Source organism: Falco rusticolus, chromosome 19 (genome assembly GCF_015220075.1).
Source record: "Falco rusticolus isolate bFalRus1 chromosome 19, bFalRus1.pri, whole genome shotgun sequence".
NCBI classification, from domain to species: domain Eukaryota; kingdom Metazoa; phylum Chordata; class Aves; order Falconiformes; family Falconidae; genus Falco; species Falco rusticolus.
This window is the reverse complement of record NC_051205.1, coordinates 6355540-6376024: the sequence shown is the minus strand read 5'-3', so window position 1 is coordinate 6376024 and position 20485 is coordinate 6355540. Positions and strand designations below refer to the sequence as shown.

Below are 20485 nucleotides of genomic sequence, written 5' to 3'. Positions count from 1 at the left end.
ACAGATGGGTTCATTCTTACCATGGGTGTTTGTGAGCTCTTTATCAAAAACCTGAAGGATCCCTACTGGTAGGATGAAAAGGGTAAAAAGCCTCTTTTACTGTTTCTTGATGGGCTGATATCCTATGTGTCAGAGAATGCCCTTCTAGGGCTGAAGCATGAGCTTAGAGCTTGAGCTGACATTGGGCAAAGAAAACATGGAAAGATACAGATTTGACAAATAAAATCTCCTTTGGCAGCAATTTCAGAACTTTATGCCCAGACCATGTTCACCTGGTCTTTCTCAGTGTTTTCTGGGAAATAAGGATATGATGGTTTTAGATAAATTTGTCTTGGTGTTTAGAAAAAGCCCCAATGGCGAACCCAGCTCCTCACCCTGCAATGGCAGGCAGAACCAAACCCTGTAGCAATGGCAGAGAATGAGCCACATGTCTGGGTTTTTTTTTTGTTTGTTTGGCTGGGGTTTTTGTTTGTTTTTTTTAAACCAAAACAGGATGATTTCCAGCCGATTACTTTGAATCTGAAGGATGAGTAATCACACGGTCATGGGGATGATGAGGTTACAGTTATTAAAAGAAAGCCTTAAAACTTGTCAAGCATCGTGTTCAAAGCTCACATGAGGGCAGGACCCATGAAACGGGGACCTTTTCATGGGCTGAAACGTTGCTCAGTGAAACCTCAGACTAGATAGCTTCATTGTATAAGCATTGGGTTTTAAAAATAGCTCTATTGGAAATGTTCATATCCATTGTGGATATGAACAACTGCAGTGGAGAAGGTCAGGAGAGAAAATCCAGGGTGTGTTTTGGAAATGGGAGCCTGCATGGGAAGGATTTTCTGCTCCTTGTTTTTGGGATAGCTCTATAGGAGAGGAAAAGAAACCTTCACTTCTCCAAGAGGAGGTGGAGTGGAAACAGACCCTGAGTCAAAGCTGAAGAGGCTACAAAGTGGTCAGGGTGTGGGCAGCAGCAGTGGGAAGAGTGAGTAGGCAACCCAGGAGCTGCTGCCAAGGTGAGTAACTCCGAGCTGGGCTGACACCTTACTGTTTTGTCCCGTAAAGGAGGGTGGCCCTTGAAGAGGCTGGTGTGAATGATGAGGAGCTTTTTGGTGGGATCCAGCTGTTGTCTGTCCCAAGAAAAATTCATAGGCATCTGGCTGTGATGCTTCTCCCACAGCCTCCTCCCTCCAACTTTATTTTACCTCCCTTGTAAGATAAAAACCCGTCAGCATTATTAGCTCCATTTCAAAGATGCCATCAACCACAACCAAAGCAATGGCTTGGCCAGCAAGGTGTTAAAGTCTGTCCTGGAAACTCTCTGAGAGGAAGGGAGCTGGCCAGAGGCAGGTTTGGGTCCCTGCCATCTGCTGCAGAGCAGCCTTGGCCATCTCTTGGCCACCCTCCCTGCCACCACCCTGGCTGGGGGACATTTGTGTCTTGGGTTGTCCCCTCACTCTCTTGGGATTTCTGTGACCTGTGGTATGAGCAGTGCTAGGATGCTCATCTATACATCCCAGCTTGCTCTCCTTGGCTCTGGTAACATCTGCCTCCATCCTATGCCATCACAAGGGGGTTTTACTGGCACCTTCAGAGCACTTTGTGTCGTTGCACCCAGAAATCCTTCCTGTTCCTACCATGGCTGGCCCATGTCCCAGCTCCAGGAGGAAACCCAAGCCATAAGGGATGTCCCCACACTCACAGGTTTTCCCTTTGCACTCACTTTCTACCAGTGCTGGAAGCAGCTTTGAGCAATGTCACAGCAGAGAATGTCTCCTTCAGGACAGCAGTGACATGGACTTGTCCTGGAAGAAGGGAGGGCTGAGCAGAGGAGGCAGCCTGGAGCAGGCTATGAGCTGGCTGGGGAGTCCCCAGCAGCCCTGGCCTGTCTGCCATGGCTCCCAGAGGGCTGGGGGACCATGGAAAGGCTGTCAGCAGCACTGCCAAGCAGGAAATGGGAACATGACCTCAGCCTGAGACCAAAACTCCCCTTCACTTGGAAGTCTGGCCGCTTCTGCAGCAAGGCTGCTTGCTGGTGTGGCTGCCATCTCAGCTCCACTCGTGGTGGCTCCAGGGAGCTTGTGATGCAGGAGGCTCACCAGCAGTGCTGTGTTGACCAGCCTGAGCTGTTCTTCTTGATAGTCTCCCTCACAAGAGACTTTTGGGCGAGTTAAAAGCAGAAACCACCAGGACTGGCCAAGCTGTGGGTAGGAGATGGTTGCTCAGCAGCCTTTGGGCATATCCTTGCCCAGGGGTTTTAGACATTTTCATCCTCACAACTTAGTATATTTGCTGCTTTGGTTGTCATCTTTAGCACTCTGAACGTGCTCGTTCAGCAATTGTCAGAAGTCAATTTGGGCTTCTCTGTGGCTTTCGGAGGTGCTGAGGCATTGACAAAAGTTTTGCTGTCAGATCTGTGGGGCTGGGGGGAGAAGAGGAGGAGAGCTGGTGCCAGACTGACTTCAGAAGGTGGACTCGTTGAGTGAAAGCAGCTCCAGGCTGTCAGGAGCCACTGGGTTTATTTGCCTCACCAAATTAATTGTGGATCAGGCACTTCACATTCACGTGGACCGTGAGCTCTGGACGTTTCCAAGCAAACTGCAATGGCATCTGTACACGTGTCTATGTCCACTTGGTGGCACTGCGTCTGCCTTGGGTCCTGCAGGTGAGGCACCTGACCTGCTTTTGGAAGATGCTTTCAGATCCTCAGATTAGGTTATGCTACAGGGAGTGACCTGGTGTTAGTTGTAGTTGGTGATGCTCTGGGTACCTGAGCTGTGTGGCTGCAGCCAGGCTCTTCATCATGCTGCATGGCAGGAGGAGAAATGAGCATGAACTGAAATAACAGAGGTTCTGGCTGGATGTGAAGAGAAACTTTTTCCCTGTGCTGACAGTCAAGCATTGGAATAGGTGGTGCAGGCTCCATCCTTGAGCCTTTCAAAACCAAAGCCCCAAGCAACCTACTCTGATCTCAGCTGTCTGTGTTTCAAGCAGGTGGTTGAACTAGATCTCCAGAAGTCCCTCCCAACTTGAATTGTGCTGTGATCCTATAACAACTCTTCCCGCCATAGTAGGAACTTTGCTGCTTATGCTCTCACATCTCAACACATCTGCTGGCAGCAGCTGGCAAGTCCTTCTCCCACCCACCTCATTGGCCATCAGGGTGTCCAGATCCTGGCTTTCTCAGTGTGTCTCTCTCAGCAGACTCTGAGCATTATACAATCTGTTTCACGTTGCCTGTTTGTGCTGCCGACATGTTCACTGATGAATCAGCACCAGCCTTGGCAGGAAGGCTGGGAGCTGAGGTCATAGCTTGGTGGATGGAAAGATTTGCTAGCACAGTTGTTCATTTCTGTGTGTTTTCTGAGCAATTTTGAATAGAAAGGCAGGTATCCACTTTCCCCTGCAGACCTGCCTAGCCTGGTGGCGCAGCTGCTTTGCTAAGTCTGGAGAGAGCTCTCTGGCTGTTCAGGTAGATCCTGTCCAGGAAGGGGACAACACAGTTGCTGTCACAAAGCTTTAAAACATACCGGTCTTCCTTCTGTAGCCTAATCCAGCCTCCCAGTATTTCCTATCCCAGGATGGCAGCACTTGGGTGGGCTTCACATTCTTATTAATAAGCAAGCAGGTATTGATTCAAGCTATTGAACTGATGGAGAAAGTACCTTGGCCCTGGGTGGATTATAACATCCCTTAAATGCTCTTTATTTCTCACAGAAATCTGTTTATCCCCAAGTGGATCTTGCTCTGCTGTTGAATAAGGTCCTTCTGCACTGAAAAGCAGAATTATATTGCACTGTTGCTCCTGGCAAATACCTCTGATTGCAGTTCATTCATCCTATAACCTGCCCTTGGATGCATACAGTGTCTCATTACACAGCAGGACATACAAAATCTGGATCTTCACTGACCTACTCTGAGGTTTTACCACCCTTCTTCAAGGCCTGCCAAAGCCAGGGTCTGTCCTTGTGCCTTCAGAGTTGTGTTAGACTTTGGTGGAGCCAAGCATGTAGATTTGCCAGTGGGACTTCCCTGAAGGCATGAATTCATCTCACCTACCTTTAGATGTCTTCACCTGAGCGTCACTTCAAGTCAATAGAGGGGAACAGCTTTTCTAGGGCATGAGTCATTTGGGCTATTTTGGAGATGAACTGTACCTGCTCTGCCCAGGGATTTCACATGTTGTTTTTCACTTGTGTGACTGATACGGTGCCCATGGAAAGTTGCCCTCCTAGGTCGGTTCAGTTGTTTTTTCTATCAGCCAGCCTATGGGAAGCTGCTAGATTCAGATGAATGTTTTCCTTTTCTAACTGGCTTAATGAGAAAGTCACAACTGCCCAGGTCAGGTTAAGAAGCTGCCATTTCTTTTTTAGCAGTTGCTGCCAGGTTTAAGTAAACTTGGATGATTCCTGTGCCCAGGCAGGCTCTGAGGAGCTTTAATATGAGGTGCAGCTGTCTTTTTTGTGCCCTCCTAGTCAAAGATCTGCTTTATACACCTCAAAGGTTTGGAGAGGAAAAGCTACTTGCAGAGACCTGTGAGCCACCCAAACCCCCTCTCTGCTGGGGAACCCTCTGGCCCCAGCCTTGCGGCAGGGGCCAGGGGAGTTGGGAAGGGCAGGACCCCAAAAGCTGATACCCTGAACCCTTTCCAGCTGGCTTTAACCCTTGGGCAAGTTCATGCTTAAACCTTTAGAACGCAGGATGCTTGGGTGGTCTCCAAACCCACCCTGAGGGTAGAAGAGGAGAACACATTTTTTGCTGTAGGTGCAAGACAGGCTGGCAGTGTGGACCCAGGGTGGACTCTGGACCGGTGGTCAAGGAGGTTGTGCCGTAACTGGGGGGTTACAGCCTCTGATGCCAGTGTGCCCAGCAGCTCAGAGCACTGCCCGGAGCACGTCAGAGGCTTTTGTTCATTCTCCTGGTGTTTAGGAAAACACGGTTTTGCTGGCTATTATTTCTTTATCTGGATACAAACCCTCTGGACGTTTTAAAGGGAAATAATTTCCAGTCACTCAGGTGGTGACATTTGCAAACTGCCATAAACTTACGACGATCCCTTTCTGTGAAAAAGGCAAGGAAAAGCACATAGGGGTCAACATATATGTACAATGGGCTTTCATGTGACTGCCACATCGGAGTTGCTTTTAAGGCTATGTTAAAAAGGCAGAAGTTTATAGAAACTCCTGTATAAGTTGGGCTGTGCCTTGCTGAAATTGGAGGTGCTGCGGATTTGGCACCCGGCTGTAAGGGAAACGATGAAGCCACAGAGTTACTGCATGTGCTCCTGCAGTCGGGAGAGGGCGTGCAGCGTGGGGCCAAGGGCAGGGTTTGCTACAGAAACATTTAGTCAACTGTTTCGAAAGCTAAATTCGGAGCTGCTCCGGCTCCTTCCCCAGCCCATTGTTGTGGTTTTACAATCACATTTTCCTGTTTTTAAAACAAATGTTTTTCTCTCCCCTGGGGCTGTATGAAAGCCCCACAAGAGCAGCGAGGGAAGGTGGCCACAGAGCTGTGCTGGGCCTGGGGACTGCAGATCTGGAGCTAACCCACCCGCAGGCATTGCCCCTTCCCTCCAGTTGCTCTTCGCTTAGCGCAATGTGTGGTAGCACTAACAACAGCGGGAGGCTGAAACAGGCAGGCAGAAGTGTGATTTTTTAATAATTTTTTTTTTAAAGTCGATGGTTCCTCTTTGCTGTGGTTTCATGCTCCGCAGCAGGATGGTGAAGGTATTTTTGTAGGTCTTATTCAAGGAGTGTCTATTTAAAACAAACTTTAGGGCTGCCAAGCAAATGTCATTGTTCAGTTAAAAGCACAGGCAGAGAGGATGGGGCTTGTGGGAAAATGGGTCTGCTGGTGGCAGCCCCTTGAGGGTTTCTGCCAATTTGGCTGTCTGGCAGGTGCTATGAGGTCTCTGATAGTCCTTGGACCCCAATGCCCAGCTGAATCCATACAGAGGATGGACCCTCCACAGCGTATGCGGTGGCAGTGCAAGACAAGGGCCTGCGGAGGAGAGAAACTATTTATTATACAAGTTCCTGTATGCAGAGTGTTTGCACGCTCCCAATGTTTTGCAATTAAATATGAATAGTTTTACATTTACTGAATTAAAGTCAAGGAGTTTAAATGCTGAGCAGTAGCTGATGCCGAGCTGATTCAGCCATGCCCAGCATTTCCAGGCAGGATGCAACTTTGGGCCAAAGCTGCACCAGGAGTGGCCTACCGCCTGCCCAGTGTAGCCAGGACCTGCTCAGCCCCTGCTCTGGCCCCGTTTCCCTTCACTTGTACAGCTGAGGCCCTGAAATATGAAACACAAACCCTTCAGTGCCCAGGACACATCCTGAAGACCCGACCGATTGCCCACCACTCGGTGCGTTTTACCCAAAGCACCGCTTGGCGCTTCCTTCCCAGCCCAGCCATGCATTGCCCAATGCATAAGTTGCTGCTCTCATATTGTACATCAGCAAATAAAAAAAGGCATCAAACACTCTTGTGGCCAAGTCAGCAACTTGCCCACCTGCTTGCTGGGTCAGCCAGTCCTACTGCTGCTGGCAGGCTCAGCAGGTTGGCCTCAAACCATTCCAAGCATCCCAAATTTAGTCCCCAGCAGAGAAGAAAAGGCAGAATAGGGGGAAAGGAGAAAGTCTGTGATAGAAAGGTAGGGATAGAGAGGAATGCTATAATCCCTGCTTGTTGCAGCAAGCAGGCTCCCCGCTGCATTTGCAGCCACAGGCTGCTTTGGTCAAGCCATTTGCCGAGGGATGCCGGGTAGCACCATGTCAGGCAGCACTCTGTGGTGTCACCAGCACAAGGCTGGAGTTGAGGCCAGAAAGAGGGAGGTTTTTGTATAGGATCTGAGGAAACAGAACAGGATTTCCTTCCAATTGCATCTCCAGACCTGCCAGTGCCAAGACGTGCTGCCTTGGGTGCTGTGTTAGCTGTGGCCCCACTCTGGTGTGGTGAAGCTTGTGCAGATGTGGGGAGCAGAGGCAGCTTCATCTCCCCCACCACTCACCCAGTGAGGTGGGTAATGTCCCTGCCTTGGTCTGTAGGTGGAAGATAAGGGCATGCTTGGAGCAGATGCCATGTGCTAGAGCATTAACAGGACATCTGCAGCTACTGAGTGAGAGCAAACAGTAATTTTCAGCATCTTATGATAGGCTAAAGCATCCTACTGCCAGACTGAGTTCCAGCTGCAGCCCAGGGAGGCCAAAATACATCCAAAGCAAGCACAACCCCATTTTCTCCCGGAAAGCAGGATAAACCTTTTTTTTTTTTTTTTTTTTTTTTTTCCATATTTTGTGAGGTCTGTAAGTGACCTGGGAGGTCCAGGCCATGCGCAGCCCAGGACCAGACCTAACAAGAGCAGAGCTTTGTGGTTGCAGGGCAGGCAGGTGGACAAGCTGTGTGTTTGGGATGGAGAGTGTGTGGATGGAGGGAGGAGGATGCAAATCAGCACAAAGCCAGGGTGGAGGGTGCTGGGCTGCCACTGAGGCTGTGGGTCCCACCTGCAGCTCTGTGCACTCCCCTCTCATGTTCATGCAGCCCTTGTTTTGCTCAGGTAATTATGGAGCCAGGGGATGCAGTCAGTCCTGGCGGGGGACTGCTGGCTGCTGTTCCCAAATTTTACCAAGTTTTTCCCTGTGATCAGCAGGACCCCTATGCTTGAACACAGCCCTCCTGATGCCAGCAACAGCCAGGTGTTCACCCAATCACCTCTACACACCACAGTGGACATACCAGGCAGCTTTCTCTTCCCAGGGCTCCAGTTAGGACAGCCCCATGTCAGGAGAAATTTGGCTGCAGCCCAGGTTCCCAGTGTGGCTCCATAAAGCAGGGCGGGCCAGGCAGCTGTGCGCACGTCAGAGGATGCTCTCCTCCAGGGAGCGTTGCTCTTGCCTGATCGAAACCACAGTCACTCCTCACCTGCTGCAGCCACCACCTGTGTGGCCTCTTGCTGTTCCAGACTCCTGCTTACGGTGGGCAAAGAGGCTGCAGGCAGCAGATGTGGAAAGGGGAGTGCAGTGGTTCTGAGCTCAGGCAGGCAGGAGGCAGTGGCTGGGGGTCTCTGAGATGCCCCTGGATGGGGGATGGAGGCTGAGAGAGCTGCTGAGCATAGGGCTGCCCGTTCCCCCCATGCACAGGTCTTCCCCAGGCATATGCCCAGCCTTGCGGCTCCTGCCATTTAGGAGGTCAAGAGTGAACCCCCAGCCCTAGAGACATTTCCAGCCTTACATTCATGTTCTCCAGCTCTCTGGCTTGCTGCATGACTTGAGAGCATGGTGTGATGGGTGGGAACTGAAGAAGCACACCTGGCTGCTCAGCAAAGGCTTTGGTAGGGAACCACTACTGTTGCCCACCATCCTTTCCCTCCCAAGCAGACCAAGACCTTCTCCTGGCTCTCCTCCATCCCAAGCGTTGAGGCTGAGCCTGCATGGGGATGCTGCAGGAATCCTCCCTGCTTGCCATGAGCCAGCTGCAGGGGAGCTCAGATGAGCCCAGGCAGCCTTGAGTGCCTTTGTCTCCTTCGCTGGCACTCTGAGGGCTGCACAACTTGTGGGGGTGAAGCACATTCATCTCTGCGGATCAAAATAGCACACTTCTTCCACAACCAGCAGCGGGTTCTGCACATGTCCCCCTGCCTGGCCACAGCAGAGCCCCAGCTTTGCTAGCAATGGTGTGTAAGGGAGGAGAGACCCAAGAAAGGGAAGCAGTGCCTTGCTTTCCAGGCTAAAAATACTGCCTGTGCTTCCAAAATTATCTTGGTTGAATGATCTCGATTGACCCCATGCTCCAAGGCTGCCGGCTGGCTCAAGTTCCTATTAATTACAGTTTCAGCTCTGGCCACCTGGATGGAGGAAGGTCTTGGTGGGATCTTTTTGCTGTTGGAGGTGGATTTTGCTCTTTGTGTGCAGGTAATTTTTGCATGGGGTCGTAAGAGGAGGAGCCAGGGTGGTTCTTTTCAAAACATGAATGTGGAAAAAAATCACAAATTTCAAAGCTGAATACAGAGACCAGAAAAACTCCAGTTTTCCAGCCCACCCCAAATCTGACCTGTTATTTGAGCTGTTATTTTGTAAGAGAAAAACAGCAGCTTTCTCCAGGATGCCCTGAGGTAGATTCCCATGGGTTATGCTGGAATGGGGAGCAATGTGCAGGAATGAAGGCGCTGGCTGAGGTCTGGAGGACCAGCCCCCAGCTTGCCCTTCCCAATGTGTTTGAGCCTTTTTGAAGGATGAATTTAAATGAATCTAGGGCAATGAACAGGAGAAAGAGCAAGATGGGGAGGATGAAACCCTTTTTCCTGCTGCTGCCCAACATAAACCATAGAGAATGGTCCCCACTAATCACACTTTTGGCTGGTTCCACTGAGTAGGTGAGGACAGAGTGGGCTTGAAGTGTGGACCCCCTGGCCGGGCAGGTGGTGCTCGGGCAAGCCCTCGCAGCCCTGGGAGCCCCCTTGGTGCTCAGCAGTGGGTTCAAGGCAGCTCACCTATCCCATATTTCTGGTTTCCCATTGCTCATGCATCCAGAGAGGCTTTGCAACTCATTGTGTCATTCTTGTCACCGCTTTGCTTTGTGGCATGGTCCTCACGCGGTCCCAAAGCACAGCCCATGCTGGGGCATATGTAGACCCCCTTCCCAGCAGGGGTCTGAGCCTCCAAGCAGCCCCCAGCACGTGCTGGCTTCTCTGCCAGCCTGGGAAATGGCCAGTGCTTTTGCAGCTCATGAAATCAAGGATGTCAGTGCTTCCCCCACCAGTCAGCTTCTTCTACGGCACCGATGCTGAGGTTTCCCTATTATCTCCCCCAGCTTGAGTTTGGGACTCATTTACAACCACCTTTAATGTCCAGCACTTCTGTTCCAGTGTTATTTTCCAAAGTGGAGAGGCACTAAGTGTAACCTCTGTAATTATGAGTTATTAAAAAAGCTCTTGTCCCTTCCCTCTATCCTGGCTATAGACTGAACTGCTATCAGTCCATAGGTGTTGTCTGAGGGTCATGCATGTCCTCAGACGAGCTTTTGCCAAGCATTTTCAAAATGAAACTGCGGATCAATGAGGTTTTGAGAGTTTGGAAATGAAAGGCCAATCTGGAAGAAAACTGGCATAAATAAAAGGGTAGGAGAAAGCCCCAAAGGTGAGAGGCACCAGGAGTGGCTGCAGTTTGAAGCTTCACGGAGTGCTGAAAATAAACTGCTTGGCAACTGGGGCTTACAACTGCGTGTCAGCCTGTGTGCATGCATGCATGCATGCATGCTTGATGTGTAACTTCCTATATTTGATCTGGTATCCTAAGAGTGAGCAAAATAGCTCAGCAAAAACACAGCCACTGCCTACCGGTGTTTCAATGTTTATCTTGCTACATACGCACTGATTGACCTCTGAAGACACAGGGTGCTGCAGCTGAGCAGCTGCTCCTCCAGGTCTCGCTCTGGGATGAGGCAGAACTTTGCTCTGCATCTGAAGTGATTTCTTCTTTGGAAAAGAGAAGTGTAATTCAGTGGTCAGAGAATCCCCACACTTTGGATTTCCTGGAAATGCAGCTGTTCTCTTACAGAAGAGCTGTGGCCAAATAACTGCCATCACAGGCTGTTCACCCCATGGTTAGCAAGGAAATCTTGGGTGATACTGCTGTGTCTCTGAATGGGTTTTGAAGCCCCTGAGCACCAGCTCATTTGCTCTGAATTTGTCTCATTTTCTTTGAGGTGCTAGGTCCCCACCATGTCCTGCATGGGGATGCTCCCACTGTCCTGCCCTCAGCTCATTCCTTCCCATCCCATTGTGTCTGGCTGCAACGAGAACTGCCCCCACCCAGCCCCAATACCCCCAAGAGGGCCTGTGGGTGAGCTGCTGCAGCAGGATGATGGGAGAGCCCCGACAGCAGCACGAGTCACTGGGAAACATGCAGGAGAAAGGCTTGTCTTAAGCCTGCAATTTTACGCTATTTAGGAGTTTTACTTAGGGCTATGCAGAAGTGCCTATGCAGTTAGGTTTGCAAAGCTCTCCTCAGGTTAGGGCCTTCTGCCAGCATATTTACTGCCCCTTTTCTCAGCAGTTTGGTGGCTTGGATAGGGTGGCTTGGCTTCCCAGGATGGGGAAGGGGGGACGGGGGGACGGGACGGGACGGGACTCAGGGTCAAATTTGGCTTCTAGCAACAAGGATTTGAATTGTATTTTCCCACTTGCCCAGGGTCCCTCTAACCACTCAGCTGAGGGATTACTGGAACAAGCTGCTCACGATCCCTCCTGTTGAAGCAGGTCTGCTCTATATAATAACTTATGTATTGAGTATGAGACAATTTGGGTCCCTTCTCCTGGAGATGAGGGTGCTCCCATGGGTGAGTAACCTGAGGTTTGGGTCTTGCTCTACCAGTTACTGTATTTGCAGTACAGCTGCTGAGATGCTCAGGGTCAAGAATAAGCAGGCTAGAGGGAGAGGTGAGGGGAGCTACTGTGTTTTAGGATGCGGAAGAGGAGATGAAGGAGAGGTCTAACCACAGCTTACTACAACCTGAGGGCAAGTACAAGATGGCAGAGTCAGCCTATTCCCAGTGGTGCCGCATGTTACAACAAAAGGCATCTGGGACTGTCTGTGGCTGGCTGGCACAGGCTAGACAAGTGGAGGTGTTTCACAGCCCTGGTGTGGGCATGCAGAGAGGTGGAACATCTCCATCCTCGGAGACAACCAGCCTGAGTGAAGCAAATCCATGACCACCCTGCTGTGGTGGTGGTGAGGGTTCTGCTCTGAGCAGGAAGCTGGAGTGGAGCTTCCAGAAGTCCCTTCCCACCAGCACTCCAACTCCCGAGGCATCCGCCTGTCCCAGGGTTGCTGTAGAACTGTTGTTTCGAAAAGAAAACATCACCCAGTCCCAATGGGATGTAGGAATGGGAGGTACTGAGCCTGACCAGAGTGTCAAAAAGCCAGGATGCTACATGCTGGATGATTGAAAGACAACCTAAATATTCATGTGGATTTTAAAGCACCTGAAAATACTGCTCTGAAAAGGAATGTTTAACTCAACCTCAATTAAAGAGCTGCTACGCTCCTTAGGTTTAAGGCAGACTGCGATCTGTGTAATATTCTGGATTAATAGCATTTAGTTTTCAAAGAGAATACACTTAAGACTAATATAAATAGCAGTAGAAAAGGATGGAAACCTTCATGTCTCTTTCCTGCTTGCACATCCCATATCTTTCTGGAGCCACTCTTATTTTTACCAGCTGGATGTATCAAATCCAACTGATGTGGCCACTTGAAAGGACTTGTCACTGGTGACCGAGTCCCAACGGCAGGAAACGGCACCAATCTCGCAGAGATGGCTCTGCGTTTTCAGCTTTGGGTCCTCTGTGCTGCCATACAGCTCTCACTGCAGGCTTTGCTGGATTTCAGATTATGTAAGTAAATCTGTGGTGGAAGAGTCTTTTCCAAAACTTAATTAAGCAAATAAGTGTGGGCTCAGGGTCCAGCTGCGAGAAATTTTAAATGTGTAATTCCTGGTTTGTCCTTTTTAAATGTGTCTGTGAATTGTACTGGACTCTCTTTAGCAAAGAGCATCACCCTGCCTGAGGTGGCAAGGTTTGGGAAGCAAGGTAAAAAGCTGTAGTAACAGCAGAGCTTCTTACCAAAGAGCTGTTGCTGCAACAGGTGAGTTTCTTAAGTTCCTGCATGCAACCAGCCTGAGCCTTACATTTTCTGTGGCTGGGATATATAAGCTGTAGCAAAGTTTCTCTGTGGCTCACTGATCTCAGTAAGATTGGTTTGGTAAGACTGAAGACAGTATGGTTGGCAAGGAGGAGCCTTTGAACCCCCCAGGGGTTAAATTCAGCGAGCACCTTACTGTGTGACTTTTCTATGGAGTTAAAAAATGTTAAGATAGAACTGAAATAGTCTCCATTTGAAGGAAGAATGTAAACCAAACATGGCATCACGTGTCCAAGCAGAACACAGCTCAGACAGAGCACTGCTCCAAAGGCAGCAGCCCCAGCAGCTAAAGCTGCCACTTGCAAATGCTTTTAGGTACTTTGATGGTGGGTTTTATGTCCCATCGAGCTATCGCTGGGACTCTGCACTGCTGTGCCTTGTAGTGTGTATGATGCTTTTCTGTTTGGCCTGCATCAGCTTGCCACCTCATGCATGTGTGTGCACCAGGCACTGCAGGACGAGCACTGGGAAGCCTGTGCGTGTATGCATGGCTGTGGGAACACACAGCAGCTGAGAACCACAGAGCATCCCACAGAGCCACGACGAGTGGCAGTGGCCAGGCACCACAGAGCATCCCATAGTGCCATGATGAGCAGCAGCACCTGGCTTAGGCCCAAGGCTGAGGGGCTCTGCATGCCCATAAGGACAGTTCAAGGAGCCCTGTTTTAGCTCAAGGAGCCCCATTTTGGCTCAGGTGGGTGAATTCCGGTTCTCCCTGAAGTGCAGGAGTCCCAGGCTGGTCCCAGGTGCAGGATCCCAGGTTAGAATCATTCAGGTTGGAAAAGACCTTTAAGACCATCGAGTCCAGCCGTTAACCCAGGACTGCCAGGTCCACCACTAAACCACGTTGCTCAGTGCCAGATCCACGCGTTTTTTGAACACTTCCAGGGATGGTGACTCCACCACCTCCGCAGGCAGCCTGTTCCAAGGCTCGACCACCTTTTTAGTGCAGAATTTTTTTCCTAACGGCCAACCTAAACCTCCCTTGGCGCAACTTGGGCTTGGTCCAAGTGCTTGAACCCCCCCGGCCAGTCCTAAATCTTTGAACGCAGGCGAGCGCCCGCGCTCCACTTCGCAGCTGCACGGTCCTGGGGAGGATGCCGGCGGCGGGCGCGGCTCGGCCGGGCCCGGCCCGGCGGCGGCGGCGCCATTGGCCGCGGGGCGGCACCGCCCGCAGACAACGCACCGTGGGCCGGGCCGCGCCGGGCCGTGCTGCTCCTCCCCGCCCGGTTCCGGGGCGGTGGCGGCGGGGCAGGTGGAGTAGAGCCGGCAACGGAGCCCCGTGCCCGCCGCCCAGCCCATGGAGCCCCGCGCCTCGCCGCCCTGCGCGGCCCGGCCGGGGGCCGCCCCCCGCTCCGCCGCCGCCTGAGCCCGCGGACGCGCCGGCCTCGCCTTTGTACCCGCCGCAGGCCTCAGCCCGGCCCAGCCCAAGGTAGGCACCGGCCAGGCGGGGATGTTTCCGCCGCGGCGGGCGCGGGTCCGTCACCGGGGCGGGGCGGAGGCCTCTCCGGGGCCGAGACCCCGTCCCCATGCGGGAGAGGCCTCCCCTGGGCGAGGCCTGGCCCCGTTTCCCTCACAGCCCCGCGGGGCGATGCCTGCCCCTGGCCAGGCCCCCTGAAGGGCCGTGCTTGCCCACCGCCCCAGGCCTTTCACCCCTGGGGGCTGGCAGGCTTCTTGGAAGGGGTGCCGTGAAGCCGGGCCCTGTGTTGCGCTGGGGTTGATGAGCCCCCCTCCACAGCGGGGAGCTGCCCGGTGTGAATCCAAGGGGTCTCACTCCTTGGGGGTGTTGGACCCCTGCGGTGACCGCCTCAGGGTCTGCAGCCTCCAGCCACGGCTGGGCTGGGGGTGGTGCAGCACCCGGTGTCACAGGAGGGTTGCTGGCGGTGCTGTCACCCCTGGTGTTGGAGTGCGTCTGGCGTGCCAGGCTCCGGGCAAGGAAGCATCGGACAGCCCAGCACACAGATGACCCTGGCAGCCATGGAGAGCCTGGGTCAGTGCCTGGGGATGCATCGGGTGATTGTGCCTTCAAGAGCAGTTGATCCATCCCGGTAGGAGACTGTGTCACATGCAAATGCACACGTGTGGCTGCTGGTGTAAGCCTGGACAAGCTGCCAGAGCCAAGGGAGAGTCTTCAGGCTCAGGAGTCCCTGACTCGTTGGTTGAATGAGGTCTGCAGACCTGCGGCCACCTTCCAGATCAGGTGTTTCAGTATGGTAAACCTGAGCCTGTTGTTTGCTGGAACATTTTTGTTCTAATCCTGTTGCCTTTCCCTTCTGAAGGCTAGCTGCCGCTTGCAGGGAGCAAGGCTTCAGGGGCAGAGGAGTGACAGCACTAACAGCTCTGCTGGGTTGTGTCTTCCTTGGGTGTATTTACTGAAATGGTATCTCTCTCTGAATATGTTCTTGACAAAGGATGTAAGTAGCTGTACTGGGAAAAGAGCTGTCGATACCCCAAGTAGCCTCGATCTGTCTGGGGACTGAGCATATGAGCCAATGCAGCCCACAGATCTGTGAATTATCCAAGATTTGCCCTTTGCTGGCAATCCTCAGGCTCCCAAAAAGCAGATCTTCCCACACCTTTTTCCATGGTAAAGGTATTATTCAGGGTTTGGGCACGTTATGAGGCTCTGCTGAGTAACGGGATGTTGGGAGGCTCCTGCAGAGGGGCTGTTGACATGTGCTGGACTTGGCTCGGTGGCAAGTGTGCAGGAGAGACAAGGTGTCACTTGTCATGGGAGAGGTAGGGAAGTGAATGGCTGAGGATTTGGACGGTGCAATAGTTTTTTGCCCAACTGGATGATCTGTAAGTGGTTTCTGCCCTGTGTTCTAGCAGACGGTCAAAGGAGCACAGTCTGGAAGGATGGGGAGGATGGGCCCCACTCTCTGAGGGCCCGGATGCAATGCCTCTGACCAGATGTTTGCAGAGGATTTCAGCCTGGAAATCACAGCCTTTCTCAGGAGATCTCCAGTGCTTCCTGGTTTGCAGTGAGAATCAGAGGATTTCAGCACTTCCTACTCAGCTGCCTGATGTGAGCAGGAAGTGGGAGCATGAAAATGGCAGCAAAAGTGCTTGCAGTGAGGCTGGAAGCTCAGCAGGCATAAGTGCATGGGACGATAATGAAGTTAGATCTGTCCTGAACATGCTTCTAAACCTTTTGGACGTGTCATTTGGCAACAGACAAGTCACAATGTTAGAGCTGCTCTGTGCAAGTGTGTATCTCATCCTGGAACAGCATAGCAGGAGGATGGAGGTGAGTGTAGGTGGGGGCATGTGAGTGTGGTTTTATTCCTGCAGTTTATTAAATGGCTTTGTTGCATCCTACAGGGGCTAGGACAGGAACCTCCCCAGGGCAGGGAGAGACTTATGCTTTGGGTGGGTGCTGGATGCTGTCCAGTGCAGTTCTGATCCGGTAGAGGTATTTCAGTGCAACACAGTGTTATATCTGGTTAGCAAAGTGTTAAACTTCATGTCCTCCTGAGATTTCTGGCTCTGGATTTGTGTTGTGCCTCTGGCAGAGATGGGGAATTCAGGCCTGCGGTGGCTGGAGCATGGCTGTCCCAACTGTGGCCCTGGTTTCTGTGTTCACACTTCAGTGGGCTGTGGATTGGAGTAAAAACCCCGGTTATATCTGGTGCTAGGAGTGGAGGGTGGCTGCTTCAAGTCTTTTGAGGTGGCTCTAGGGGTGTGAGTGGCCACACCAATGGCTTTGGGATACATGGCTTAAGCCAAACAGTTCTTCCACCATGGGGCACTGGGGTAGGAACAACTCTTGGGAAGCTGAAAGCCAATGCTGCAAAACCTTAACCATTCAGAAACTGTTGAAAGAAAAATGAGATTTGAAAATGTCAGTAGTAAGGAGATGTTGTATATTTGGAGTCTGTGGCTCAGATTTTCAGGCTTTTTCCTGTTCGCAATGGTATACGTGCTTTTTAAGAGGGTCTGGGAAATCCTGTGATCATTTATTTAACAGCTGGGACTTTGGGGAGGGAAAAAACCCAAATGCATGTGTTGGCAATACTCCAAAACAAGGCAGCTCCTTCTGCCCTGTTGCCTGACTCTCACAGGGGAGGTGTGCGAATCTTCTATTCAATCTCTGGTTCAAACGTCGAGACCTTAGTTTTTCGGATCTGATTTATTACCTTTTGGTTTCCATCCAGCCCTGTAGCTGCTCTCTGCTACAGAGGAACGGAACAGCACAGGATGGGTAGGTGAGTCAGTCCTGCAAGCTACAGAGTGCTTCCCAGTGTCTATGCCTCATTACCTTGCTATGCTCCCTGAAGGCAGGAATGCATCCTTCCCCAGTTCAGGATTTGCTGGCTTCCTATTTGCAGTTTCTTTGCTGACTTTTGTGTCTTTAGTAAAATGGGGAGATGACAGATGGCTGGAGGAGCGTGTCCTGGCCTTGCCAAGTTCAAACAGGCTGGTTGCAGCAGGGTGGGCTGGTGTCAGACTTGAGCAGCTGTCTGTGACCGAGGCTTTGAGAGCCGTGCGTGGTTTGGCTTCTGTCTGGCAAGCCCCGTCTCTCCTCTGCCGCTCTGACTGTCCTAAAAATACTGCAGAAACCCCTGCTGCTTACAGCCTTACGGAATGGCTGTAATGTTTTCCTGCCTTCACTGATGCCTTAGTGTATGTGGTTTGTTTCTGGTCACCCTGCTTCCATCTCTTTGGATGTATATGGGCTGCTCTGCTGAACTGCCTTCCCCGAAGAGCAGGGCTGGGCCTGGAGTATGTTAGGGACAATTTTGTCACTCAGAGAAGGTCTGAGTTGGTACATTTGCTGCATGATGTGATGATCTCATGAGGCTTTCAAGGAGTTGTAGAGTTCAGGAGGTGTTTAGGGGCTGGTGGGATTCAGTGCCAGTTATTAACATTAACTTTTTAGCAGAAAAGCTTGGGTCGTCTTAAGCTGAGCCAAGGAAGTTTAGGGAGAGCAGTGCTGGCTTGCAGAATGTAGGCAAAAGATTTGTTTTCCTTCTCTGCCTTGGAGAGCTCCATCTTCACTTGAAACTGTCTTCCAGATATAGCAGCAGTTGCTAACACTGAATGAATGCATGCTGAATTTAGGCAGCTCTAAGACTGCTCTATGTTGTACAGGATTTAGTCATTTGGGTTTGAGTTTAGCCAGAGCAAGTGAAGCTACTATGATTGGGTGGCATTGTCCTAGCTGTCAAACTATAAATAGCAAACTGAGCCCCAGTGCTTGTTGAACTGACTTTGGAAATTTCCCAGGCTCACCTTGGAGGAGCAATTAGTGCCAAGGCACATCTGCCCTTGGCAGAGTGGGGCTGAAGACAGTGAATGCTCAGCATGATGCAGCAGTACCCGTAAGTGGGTTGATGGGGTGACAGTTGGTGTGAGTGCCATATGTCCCTGTCATTGTGGTCCCTGTTGGGCGATAACTGAGGATGCTGAGGAAGGAGCCTTGAGTCAGTGCTACACTGTTACCCAGAGAGGTCTTGAGCCAGGAGGGAATATCCTAAGTGAGGATCTCCAGAGAGGTCCTGATCCCAAGGAAGGGATGGAGTGAGATAGTGTCTATCTGTTACACTGTGATGCCTTAACATATCCATCATGTGTATCTGTTTGTCCCCCTTATCCTAAAAGTTTAGTCTGTCCATGTTCAAGGCTAAGCATGGTGGATGGTGCTCTCAGCCTGTTGGTGCTGTTGTCAATGTAGAGAATTATGAAGGTGTCTCTGAGGCTAGAGTCTTCCTTGGTATCTGGCTGGCTTGCTTTTTGTACCTCAGCACAGTGGGAAGCCATACCACTCACTCGCAGGTGGATACGTTAGGCTTCATCCTATGAGGTGTTTGTACCAGGAGTAGGAATGCATGCCAGCAGGAGAATTAGCTCTTCCACAGGGTTACATTGCACAGTTGGATCAAAATACCGCTCACATTAGTGCAGAACAAACACTGCTACTGGTCTGGTACACGGTCATGCTTACCCTGCAGCCTCTCTGTGTCGCAGTAAATGACAGCATTGTGCTTCAGGGGGACAGAGGCTTTGTGCTGGAAAGGTGGGTGCTAAAAGTAGAGAAGAGGAGGGTGGAGATACAGTTGGGGGAAGAGCTGGAAACCGAGAGTATCTCACACCGGCTTCCAGAAGAGACTCATTTCTCTTGGTGGAAAATTTTTTACATGTGCAGGGTATCCCTGTCAGCAGTGCCTGCCTGGAGCATCCTCACAGCATTTAACCGGTGAGTGGGAGTCACTGCTAGCCATATGTGGCTCCTAGTTTTTGGCGGTGTTAGCCCACTGTTAGCTGGGCTGTTTGTGCATTGCAGTGTGTAACTCAGGATCAAAAAAGCTATCCCGGTTTACTGTAGCTATCCTAAAGTAATACCACAAAACCAAGACCCAAACCTTAGCTTTTTTTAGAAATTACTCTATCGATGTTATAAGGCATGAAATAAGCAGGTAGGGCTTCCTGATGCATTCGGGTTTCGTGACAAGATTGCTCTCACCCGTACTGATTCAACTGGGTCACGTTAGGTGATCCTGGAGTTTTCATTCATCTGTTCTCCCACCTTCCTCTCCTACTTTGCCTCTTTAATTTCCTTTCTCCACCTTCCCTTTTACTCAAGTACACCCAGTTCTCCCACAACTCCCCCTCTGCAAGGACTGTGGGTAGGTGTTCATGGAAATAAAACAGTAGGTGTCCTGATCTGGTTTGTGTTCTAGTTGTAACTAGAAGGATATCAGCCTGTTACTTGGGTCATTGAGAGCAGTGTGCCCAAGGAGCCTCCGGAGCATCCTGCGGTCCTGCAAGTGTTTTGGAGTTCAAGTCCACAGAGGGTGGGAGCAGGGCACTGGAGCAGCCTCTGGGGAGGAGTGGACTCCCTGATGCTGCAGGAAGGAGTTGGGACCTGGTGCTGGGAACAGTTCTCTGGGGGGTGTTCTTGAGCCTTCATGGAAGGAGAATCTCTTACCCAAGGGAGGGGAGAACAGTGTTGATGCTGTGAGGCTGCTTTTTTAAAAGCCACTGTTGCATAAGAGCAAAGCCTTGGGCAGCACAGAAAACAGTAGAGAACTTCCTAGCAATCATTCAAGACAAAGTGAGCCTTGCTCTCTGAATGTCTTCCTTTATCTGTATTCTGAACTTAAAGGCTTATGTAAATTTTACAGGTTTGCTCAGGGCTTGATGCACTTAAGTTGCAGAGGATGTGTTTCCATCCGTAGCCTGGGGGTGCAACTACCAAGTGAAAATAGTCTCTTCTGTTCCTGCCACAGACTCTTTTCTTCATCTAGCTGCCTTCAGCAATTCTTAAGAGGCCAGTGAAAGCTCCTGCTTTCCAGTATTATCTTCTGCTGGCTGTAGGGTTGGAATATTTACAGCAGAGAGGATATCTCTGAAGTAGAAGTGTGTCCCTGCTCCCTTGACAGCCCAGAGCAGAGGAGGAGCACTGTTCTCTCACTTCCCTTGCCTTGCTCAGTCAGTTTTTGCTGTGTCATTTTTTGCCACCTGTGTGGGCTCACCCTTGGTCCTCTGGCCTCTGACCTTGTCCCAGGACTGAGGCAGGGACCAGCATATGGCTCCTTGCTGTCCCAAAGATGTCAAGGGTGGAGGCTTGACTATTTCTGCAGGCACTACAGAGCATCTCGCAGGAGCCTCTGCTCTTCTTGGGGCTCATCTCCTGGCTTCTGCTGAGCTCAGGATCATGCCTGCCTCCTTCTTTTCCTTCTTCAAAGACTGCACCAACGTGTCGCTGCAGCGGTATAGGGGTCCCCAAGTGACAGTGTGGAGGTGCTGGTGGGCAGACTTGCAGTATGGTCCATTTGCCTTGAAAA

General features: G+C 51.2%; 1 protein-coding gene across 6 annotated transcripts in view; it reads left to right on the top strand.

Moving 5' to 3' along the window:
• Positions 1-20485, top strand: part of HDAC7 (histone deacetylase 7) — an 88492-nt gene that overhangs the window by 18843 nt on the left and 49164 nt on the right. The window contains exon 1 of one of the 6 annotated variants that reach the window (XM_037412071.1): positions 13916-14127. The exons of 4 other annotated variants lie outside the window; for them this stretch is intronic. The gene's annotated coding sequence lies outside the window, so the exon portion shown is untranslated. Of the gene's footprint in view, positions 1-13915; positions 14128-15536; positions 15946-20485 lie in introns of those variants that run through there. One more of the 6 variants, XM_037412073.1, reaches the window with a different exon arrangement.